Source organism: Vigna unguiculata, chromosome 4 (assembly GCF_037176805.1).
Source record: "Vigna unguiculata cultivar grain cowpea cultivar isolate G323 ecotype 2 chromosome 4, ASM3717680v1, whole genome shotgun sequence".
In the NCBI taxonomy this organism is placed as follows: domain Eukaryota; kingdom Viridiplantae; phylum Streptophyta; class Magnoliopsida; order Fabales; family Fabaceae; genus Vigna; species Vigna unguiculata.
This window is the reverse complement of record NC_140795.1, coordinates 30,230,975-30,242,298: the sequence shown is the minus strand read 5'-3', so window position 1 is coordinate 30,242,298 and position 11,324 is coordinate 30,230,975.

The following is an 11,324-nucleotide window of genomic DNA, read 5'->3' as shown; positions in this document are numbered from 1 at the left end:
AAATTCATTTTCTAATATTTTCATATAAATACAAAGACAATTAAGATAATTTCTATACCTCTTTTTAACAAGTACCACTAAGACGGTTATACCACATACATCCTAATTGCTTTAGTAAATAAAAGGACTTGTTCAATTTTACTAAATAAACCTCTTTAGAATTTGCCTTGTTGGACAAATTAAATCCTTCATGGATTTTCATATAAATAAAATGATCAAAGAATCATATAAATAAGTTGTAACATCATTCATAAGATATAAATATAAACCTTTTTGTGCAACTAGGATAATAAAATATCAAAATGTTGTTGCATCCCATACTAGTAAATATGTCTCTTCACAAATTAATACCAGATAAGATTTTTGTGAAAAATCTTGAACAATTAACCGTGTTTTGTATAAAATAATTTCACCATTCTTAATTTATTTTTTTTTTCACAAAAATTCATCTGTACATAACAGGTTTTATACCCTCTTTTAGTCAAGTAACTAATTAATTTTGTTATATAAATCAATGTCATCACATAATTTATGATATAAAAAACAAAAATTGGAACTAATTATTTCTGTCAATATCATGCAAGTTAAAAGTCAAATTTTAGATGATTTTGCAGTTGGTTATTTAATTGAACGTTTTCACCATGAATGATATTCCCTTCTATTACATTAAATTATATACTCTAGAAGAAAAAAAATGGTAGTATGTTTCAAGCCTAATCCTTGCCTTACAGTTACAGTGTCGCAGCCATTCATACTATATTTATTAAGTGTTTCTTTACTGTTATTCTTGTGTGTAATTTTAAAAGACTTGGTTCGTAAACCATGAATGCATGGACATAACTCTTTGCTAATTGAATTTCATATCATATTAGACTCTTGGCTTTGATCCTAAACGATCCAGAAAAAGAGTAAGTTATCTTTTACAATTCTTGTTTGGAGTTTTTTCAGTGATTAATTATTTTGAGATACTTGATTTAATGGCAGCCTTTATTTTATTTTCTTATCTACGAATTAGTTTAAATTAAATTTTGTTTACTTGGAAAGTTAGTTTTTGATTTAGTTATTTACCATGTTTTCTGATATTTTTTTTAAAATTTATTAAAAATTAAACACGAAATTAATTATAAAATATAAAATATGAATATTTGGTATCACTCTGTAACGACGGATATTCACTGTAAAGAAGTCTCTCATACATGAAACAAAATGAGTATACCATTTTCACCATTTTTACTTAAACAAGTGATATGCAAATTTAATAAAATATTTCTCTCTTTTATGTTAGAAATTATTATATGCTTCACTGCATTTTTAATATATTTTATAGGTTTTAATAAATTTAAGATCTACTATATATGATTAATTTATATTTGGAGTATCTTATATTTTTAGGACATAAAACGTTTTGTTTAGTGTTCTTCCAATATTTGAAATATATTTAGTCAAGTAACTTTTTTTTTTTGTTATAGAAATCAATGTGTTTTCAATACTCTTCAAATGATTATGCTAATGAATATTTAGAATATCAAGAATTATGCTTATGAATATTAATAACAAAAATATGAAGACAAATTGCGAATGAAGACAAATTTTAGTGAAGAAGAAACAAAAGCTCTCTGCAATATTTAGGGTTTTCTGATTCTTGCACTCATTCCAACTCAACCATTAAATGAAGCAATTTACTGCTGTGTTTTGTTTCCTATTATAAAGCAATTTTTGATTATCGCAAAAGTAAATATCCTTTTAGGTTTAGGTTTCCAATGAATTTTTGTTTTTTATGAAAAAAGTTTTTCTTTGCCTCTACTATGAACCAATGAGCTGAATTACGATAGAAACTAAGTTTAGATTTTCAATGATTTTTTTTCCTTTGTCTCTTTTCTCAACCAATGAACTCAACTGGGACCATAGAAATTCATATTTATGCAGAATGACGCAGCAGGTTTTAGGTTTTCAATGAATTTTATTTTCGTTGAAAATCATTTTTCTTTGCCTCTTCTCTCAACCAATCACCTCAATTGGGGACCGTAGGCTCAAAGCAATTTCAGATTCAGACGACATGTAATGATAGTAAATATGTAGCATTAAGACAAAGTTTTTGAATCTGAATGTTGTTTGTGTTTTTTATGCACATAAGGAATCACATGTACAAAGATTTTGAAATTATTAATGATGTTATGTTTTCTTAAAGTATATATGGAAAGTTATTTATAAGACATGTATAGTTTAATAGTTCAATTCATTAAACAGATATTGTCGTATTTAAAACTTATAACTTTGATACGGTTTAGAATTAAAAGGAAAATTATCTTTAATATCGACTACTAAATAATATAAGTATCAGAACACCAATTAATTTAACTTTTCGTATCTAATATCTTTTTTATATTTAAAGTTTAAAACAATAAAAAATTAATTATATATATATGTTAGTTTGATTATATCTCTTAGAAACTTATGACCAAAACTTATGACCAAACAATAACAGAATCTGTTACAATTTTTTATGAAAGCACAAAAGAAGAAACAAAATCTAGGGTTTTTTCTTTTACTCTTCCACTTATTCCAACTCTGTAATTTGGTCACTGTTGCTTCACTTGGGATTCATAATTGTGTAGAATGGCTATTGTCAATGGGATTCAGCTTTTTAATAGTACTTTTTTTTTTCTTTTTCGTATCGATAGCCGTATTTTTCTAACCAATGAAAGAAACAATTTATTTGAATGTTGTTATTGAACGGACATATTGAAATTGTTTTCTTGTAGAAAGTATTTTTGATTCTTTCAAATATTTAAAAGAGGAGGAAGATGAATATTGTTAGGCGAATGACTAATGTAACCTTCAATCTATTTTACAACAATCATGCATGTATGTGATAAAAAAAAAATATTTTTCACTTATTGTTATGATGACAACATATTTTATTATTATTATCTTTATTTATAAATTGAATTACACTTAGGGTTGAATTGGCTAAATATCGATCTTGCCCTATTTGCTGAATTTGGTTGAATTAGGTTGGGGTTGACTGGTTTGAATTTCGTGTGGTTGAATTTCGGTGACTCGGTCGATTTGACCGAGTTCAAGTCTACCAAATTAGGACTCGTGTCAACCTTGGATCAAAGTCGGTCCATATCGGCCTTCTTGATCTACGACTTGTCCAATTTGTCTCGATCTTTGGTCGGTGCTCACTAGTCTCGAACTTCGGTCGAGACCAAGCTGTCTCGACCTTTGTTTTGGGGCAACACGTCTCGATCTTCGGTTGAGGCCTGTCTGTCTCGACCTTCGACTTGTCTTGAACTTTGGCACTAGTCTTGACCTTTCCTAGCAAGGTCATATTGACTTTCGTCACAAATCAACCCTTTTCTTTGGCCCGGTTTGACATGTCTCAATTTTTGTCTTGTCTTGACTTTTGGTTCAATAGTTAGCCCAACTCGACCTTTGGTATGAGAGAGCCTGTCTCAATTTTCTGTTCCAAACAGGCCCTTTCGACCTTGGACCTTGGACCTAGGCCAGCCCGTCTTGGTCTTCGACATGAAATGGCATGACTAAACCCTTCGGTTTGTCATGAGTTTGAGTTAGGTAGGGTTGAAAAAATTTTGTTTTTTCTAAATGTTAGTCAACTTGAACCTAATTCACTTAACCCACTAGTTAAACAATTTACAACCCGATTAAAGATAAATTGACTCGTAATCTACCTTAAAACAAACTCTTTATTAACTTTTTATCAATTTTTACTTATCTTTAATTATAATTATGTAGTTTTTACGAGTTAACCTTCTTTGATGATTTAATTCTAATGTAAAATATATATAAAAAAATTGAAAAATTGAAACATTCTTTTGAGTGCAATGTATAAGTTTAAATTTATATTAAAAATTAATTATCCTTTAAGTTAATGTAATTTAAAAAAATATTTACTAGTAAAATTATTAAATTTTATTTTCAATTTTATAAATGAATTACTTACCAGTCTATTGTTTCAAAATTAAAGTTATATTTTTTCGTTTTAATTTATAACAAAAGACATTTTGATATATGATTGTAAAATCTATTTTCTTTTTCTGTTTCACATTAGTTACATCCACCACTACTTTCTCTACTCAAATAATAAACAATAAAATGATGATGGTTGTCTTTCTCAACAGGTATACTATTTTGTAATTTATTATTATTATTATTATTATTATTATTATTATTATTGTTATTATTATTATTATTATTGAAAGGTCTATTAGCTTAATCTAATAATATTTACCTGTTTGTAACTTGTGATAATAATTTAGAATGAGAAACATTTGAGATTATAAAAACAATTTATAAAAAAATGTTACCAATTTCTTTATAAATAATATTGTTTTGGTATGAAGAAGAAATGTTTGAATTAATATAAATTTTTGAAATAAATTATAAGTATATTTATAATTACTTTTAATCCACTTTTTGACAATAAATTACAATATAACACTTTAATTTTATTTTATTTCAATAATATAATTAATTTCGTAATATCCATATAGCAGTGAAATATAGATAATAAAGAGATGTGATAGTTAAGAGGAAAAGTAGATAATTCTCAATATATATAATATATTTGTATAGTTATCCAAAAGGAAAAGAACCATATTATTCCCAAATTAAACATGACTATAGAAAATGGTATCCTATGAACTCAAACTTAGGTTCTCATCATCTAGATATGCGTCAACTCCGGCATCATCTTGTGCTGAGTCCACAAAAAGTGATTGTTGCAAAATAAAGAGAGACTAAAAATGTTTCTTAGTCTTAATAAGAAATCACTTAATTACTAACAAAATTTGTTGATGAGAATAAATTCGTTGGCAAAACATTTACTGATAGAAATAAACTCATTAGTAAAACAACATTACCAGCAAATTTTATTATTGGAAATAATTATGTTGGTAAATTTGAATTTGAACTATCAACGAAAATATTTGTTGATAAATATTTGTCTGTAAAATCCTTATGTAAGCTAGAATTGTTATTACCAACTGATATTTTTTTGTCGGCAAAATATATTGATAAAATGATGCCACATTTTCGTGGTCATATTTGTCAACAAATATGCTAGTAGTTGAATTTGTTAAAAACAACAGAACATGTCTGAATCTTTGGTGATTTTTTTAGGTAGTTCCTTATGCTTGAATTACCTATGCTCCTGACATTCCAATACATGAATTTAAAAACCATTATTTCTTTTTACTACCTACCTTCTCAAAGGCTTTTTGTTCTTTGGAGGTCTTCCCTTTTTCTTGGTTACAAGTTGAAATGTGACTTCATCTTCCTTTTTCGATATGGAGTCATCTTCCACCTCTACTCTATCACCCCAGAACTTTGAGATGAGTATTCCATCTTTGTGCATAACTACCGATCTTTATTTTTGTTGTACATGATCTCCTTCCCCACAAAAATCTTCTATTTGTGTTTCCCTCACAAACTGAACTTCAGTTGTTTGTTTTTCCTGTGGAGTTGTTATTTGTTGTTGGATTGTTGTTTCCATATCTTCTAACAAAGCATAATTTGGATGGGGTACACCTTCACCAGGGTGATGAATCACAAGATTTATCTCTAATTCCCTGTTGGAGTCAATCTCTGTTTGTGAATTAATGTGTTGGCTACTGTAATCATTTTGTTGGGTTTGGGCTTGTATTTCTTTTTCTCTGGTTACCTCTTTGGTATTCTATAATCCATGCGGTTGTGAATTTTCTTTATCCTTGTCCATGAGAGTGCTACTATCATGAATTTGTTGTTTCGATGCATCCTCAATTTCTACGGTATGTTCATGCTTACTATCTTTTTCCCCTTCATTATTGACCCCCTTAAACAAAATCTTCTTTTTTGAATTGTTCCCCAATGATTTCTTTTTACCTTTTTCCCCTATGATATTATGCTTGCACACCGACATCGAATGACCAATTGCTCTACAAAGAGAACAAAATTCTGGGAGTTTTTCATATTTCAATTCTACCACTAGAGCAAATCCCTTTCTTTCCACCATAATCTGATTGGGCAAATCATATTGTAAGTTAACATCAACTAAAATCCGAGCAAAGAACCCTCTTGATTTTTGCAAGGTACACTCATCTAGCGATAACGGCGTACCAATGCCCCTAGTAATGGAGAACAAAGTTCTAGGTTTCCAGTACTCCATTGGTAGCCCTCTCAACTTTACCCAACATTGAGTTTTTGTCAATTTAACCGTAGATGGGATGAAGTCTTTAGACCAGACAAACAACCTAAGAACCCCTGGTGCTAAGTTCCAAACACCTATTGTCAAGGCTCTTCTCATTTCATCTAAAGAGTGAAAAGAGAACTCGTAGAAACCTTTCCCAATGGGTATGGCCTTCCAATCTCCCAAATCTTTCCAAAGTACCTTCAATTTTAAGCATAACTCAAGATGCGTTTGAGCCTTGTCTCCTCTAGCTAAGATGATTCTTCTGTATACGTGGTTTTTGCACTCCTCCAATCCTTGTAAGTAATCCTCCTCATCAATTTGTGCTGTAACTATATCTTCCTTGACACATGGCATAGGCAATTGGTTTACCGAAACATCACATGTTACCTTTAGAACTTGTGCAAAAGTTTTTTTAGTTGTCGTTGGTTTCTCCAAAGCCACTTCCACCTCTTTTCCTTTTCCCTCGAGAGCCTTCTTAGATGTTTCTTCCCCAAGGCATTGCCAAGGAATAAAGAAGTCCACTACATACTCCCCTGCCATACCTAAGAAGAGAAATAAAACTTAAAAGAAAAGTAACAAACACAAATCACAAAACCCCACCCAACCAGGACAAGAAGCTGAATGCCTCCCACCCAAGAGTCCTATTTCCCCGATGCGAGAAAATCTAAACCCTAATCCCCATTTCTTTTGCATTTCTCGACTGAGGATGAAATTATCTCTTCTAAAAAATCGAAGAGTGACAAAATCTCCTTTGTTAATTGCTTCTGCGTTGTCCTTTGTTTCTTCTTACATATAACTAGCACGATACTCGTGTGTTCGTAAGGGTAATTTTGTTTGTTTGTTTTACATTGGTTTATGTTTTAAGTTCATAAATTTGGGAATTATCAATTGAGTCCTTCTTAAATTTTTATGGTCGACTTCTCTAAGGATTTACTATATTTAACAAAAATTATTAGACTTTAGTGACGAAAATTTCCTCCAAAATTTTACTGAATTTAACAAATATTATTCTTAAAGCAAATTAAAATTAAAAAATTAAAAGATAAACATTATATAAAATTAGATTATTAATATAAAATTAGATTATTAGATAATAATAAAATTATTAAATTACTAAATATAAATAAAAAATATAATTTTTTAATTTTAATTTCATATTGTTTTAGTTTTTAATTATTTAATTTTACGGTTAATGTTTTTATATTCTATAATCAGGCCATTATAAATTTATAAATTTATAAAATTTTAAAATTATATAATTATATAATTATATAATTATATAATTACATAATTATATAATTATGAAATATAAAATCAGAAAAATAATATATTAATTTAATGACTCCTTTTACCAAATTATTAATTGACATATATTAATTATGTAAGAATTACAAATTGTAATTTATAATTAAAATGGTTATAGGAAAAATTAAATTTTGAGAACTTTAGAATTAAATTAAGAACTTTTATATAAAGATAATTTGTCGTTAAAATAGAATTTTTTATTACAAACAAAGAGAATTTGTCGTTAAATTTGTCCAAAAGTTAATCACCAAAATTTTCGTCCATTCTGACAAAATATGTTTATAAATTAATTAGAGGCGTGTGAGGAAAAGAAGGGCGTGTGAGGAAAATAAGAGGTGGGGGACAAAGAGGAGGAAGAAAGATGGCAGAGGAGATGTAGCGACAGTGGTAGTGGTGTAAAAGAAATTTGAAACTAATTTAATATTGAAGAGATGAATTATATATTAAATGTTTAAAATTAATATTTTTAAGAATAAATTATTTGTTTAGTATGTGATTCACCGACAAAGAGTAAAAGTGGTATGTATGCCTCCCTAAGTATACATCTGGCATATTTCTGCGTGACCAGTACAAGTCCAAAATCCTTTTTCTTCATACCTATACCCCTTATGCAGCGTCAGTTTATAAAATACAAAAAAATACAATAGCCAATCATCATTCCAACTCTGCCAAAATTATATATCTATATAATATCAAAGTGTAAACAATTGGACCCTTCATGAAAAGGTTATTCGACCATTAGTAGCATTCCAATTTTAAAGGCTCCAGCATTTCGAGCAGCTCCTTGATTTAGCTACAACAATCCCTCATTCACACTGCTCTACACTCCTCAGATGCAATAAACATATAAGCCACTTTTTCATCTCATCCTCATGTGTATTTCAAACAACAATTTGGTATATTCGATATACTCCATTATGAATGTTCTACTGCCCATAGTCCATGCAAACATGAAGAACAATAATTCCTTGTTGTTTAACTCTCTGCAAAAATAAAAAGAACACTCCTCTGCATGCTGCATTCCTTCAAAAAACAAAGAATTGCTCTCTTCAACTCTCCTCATCCCAATACATAGCAACAACATCCCCTACTGTCTACCCTAATGTATGACTGTACTAAAGAGAATTTCAATGTCACAAAACATTTTACACCTTCTAATGAGTTATATATGTGTTGCAAAATATTTGTTTAGCCATCACAAGATATTACCCTCACCTTACCACCACCTAAACATTGTTAAGCTAATTGCCTTATTAGTCCTTTCTCTAACCATATATCTTCCTACTTCCCTTTCCTTATGGTTATATCCTGCACTATTTTGAACTTTTGTATGTATACCCATATTTCTTATTTCTTAGGATTAAAGTCAATTTATTTTCATAAATATTTTAAGCATGTGACTGGGCTCAAACACCAATAAATGACAATTTTTAATACTTGTTAATTATCTACCCCCATGTTTTTCGTTGTGGCATTGTAAATACCTCTTTAGCATCTACCAGTTCATCTCTAAAGATAATATTGTTTCTATGATTCCAAATTACCCAAACTATTGCCATCCACATGCATTTCCAAACACCATTTTGTTTATTGTTCAACTAATATAAGGTAGAATTGTTGGAAATGTTGTTTTGCCTTAAAATGTTGAACATTATTAATACCTATCCATTTGTTACATTGATTCCACACAACCCTTGACACATTACAAGTAAAAAATAAGTGGCTAATGCATTCTTCCTCAACCTCACACAACAAACAACATCTATTATCTATTCTTATCCCTCTATTGATTAGGTTGTCTTTTGTTGGAACCCTATTAAGAATCACTCTCCAAGTCAAGTGTTGGGTAGATGGAAGAGCTTTAATTAACCAAAAAAAAACAGAACATGTCTGAATCATCACCATTAATGTTATCTTGCAATATTTTATAAGCAGAATTGACTGAATAACATTTTGAATTTTTGCTTTTCCATTCCCAAATATCTTCTCTCTCCCTATTTAAAGATTTATCTAACAATTGTTCCATCATTAGAGCTAATTGGGGTGTTTCCCATTCAAATAATTCCCTCCTCCATGCCAAATTCCACTCCCAACTTTCATTGTTCCAACAACCTATCTCTCTTATTGTTGCTTCTTTATTAATGGAATTTGCATATAATCTTGGGAATTTTTCTTTTAGTGGCACTTCTCCAATCCATTTGTCATTCCAAAAATTAATCAAATCCCCTTTTCCAAGTTTCCACTCAATAATTTCCTCAAACCAGTTCCCATGTTGGCCTTCACTTGTCACCTTCTTAAAATCCCTCCATCACTCTAATTCCAACCTATTACAGACCCTATTGTTTAAATTCGTCCCAGTTTTATATTTAGATTCTAGGATTGCTTTCCACAGGCCCTCCCTTTCTATTCCTAGCCTCCATCTCCATTTCCCAAGTAAGGCAATATTGAACAGCTTGAGGTCTTTAATTCCTAGGCCCCTATTCTCTTTTGATTTGCATATATTGTCCCATTTTGCCCATGCTATCTTTCTACCTTCACTTCCCCAACCCCATAAAAACTTTGTTTGAATTTTCTTTATCTCAATTTATACACTTGTTGGCATTTTGAAGAATGACATGTAATATTGGGACAATGCTGTAATAACATATTTGAACCAGCATACCCTACCAGCAAAGGACAAGTATTTTCCTTTCCATCTAGCCAATCTTTTCTTTATTTTATCAACTACCTCTCTCTACAATACAAATCTCCTAGAGATGCCACCAATTGGCATACCTAAATAAATGAATGGTAAATGCATACCATCACAGTTCAACATTTATGAGTATCTTTGTATAATGCCTTCCTCTACTTTTAGCCCTTCTATTTTTCTTTTAATGAAATTAACTTTAAGTCCAGCAGCTAGCTCAAAGCGTCTAAGAATGCATTTTATGCCCAAAATATTTTGTGTGTTTGCTTCACACAAAAATAATATGTCATCTGCATATTGTAACATGTTAACCTCTATCTCTTTGGTCCCTACTTTTATCCCCTTTAATAATTTTTTCTTTACTACTTGCCTAACCATATCAGCCAGACCCTCAACTGTTATGAGGTACAAGAATGGGGCTAGAGGGTCACCCTGTCTAAGACCCTTTGTAGGGTTGAACTCATCTGTTGGACTGCCATTGACCAAAACTGAGATTGTGGAGGATTTTAGGCACTCCTTTATCCAATTAATCCATCTTATGCAAAAGCCTAATCTTTCCATCATGTAAAATAGAAAATCCCACCTGATTGAGTCATATGCTTTCTCATAATCCACCTTAACTACAATACATTTTTTCTTTCTTCTCTTGACCTCATCAATGGTTTCATTAGCAACTACAACACTATCAAGCAACCCTCTCCCCATTAGAAACGCGGATTGAGTTTGATCTATGACCTTATGTAGAACGCTCTTCAACCTTAAGGATAAAGATTTGGATATTATCTTATAGGTGGAACCAACTAGAGATATATGCCTGTATTGATCTAATCCTTGAGGGTTATTGCATTTAGGTACAAGAGCTATGAGGGAAGCATTACATCCTTTAGGCCACTTACCTATGCTATAAAAGCTATTAATGGCTTGCATTATATCCCCTTTAATAGAACACCAAAATTTCTTAGTAAAGCTGAAATTAAAGCAGTTTGGACCATGGCTTTTATTACTTTCACAATCCCACACTACCTTCCTAATTTCATCTTCTGAAAATAAAGGTGAATGCATACTATGAATAATTTCACTCTATTCATTTTTGTGGCTAATTCTAAAAGTTATGCATGTTTTCTCAAAGTAATTCTA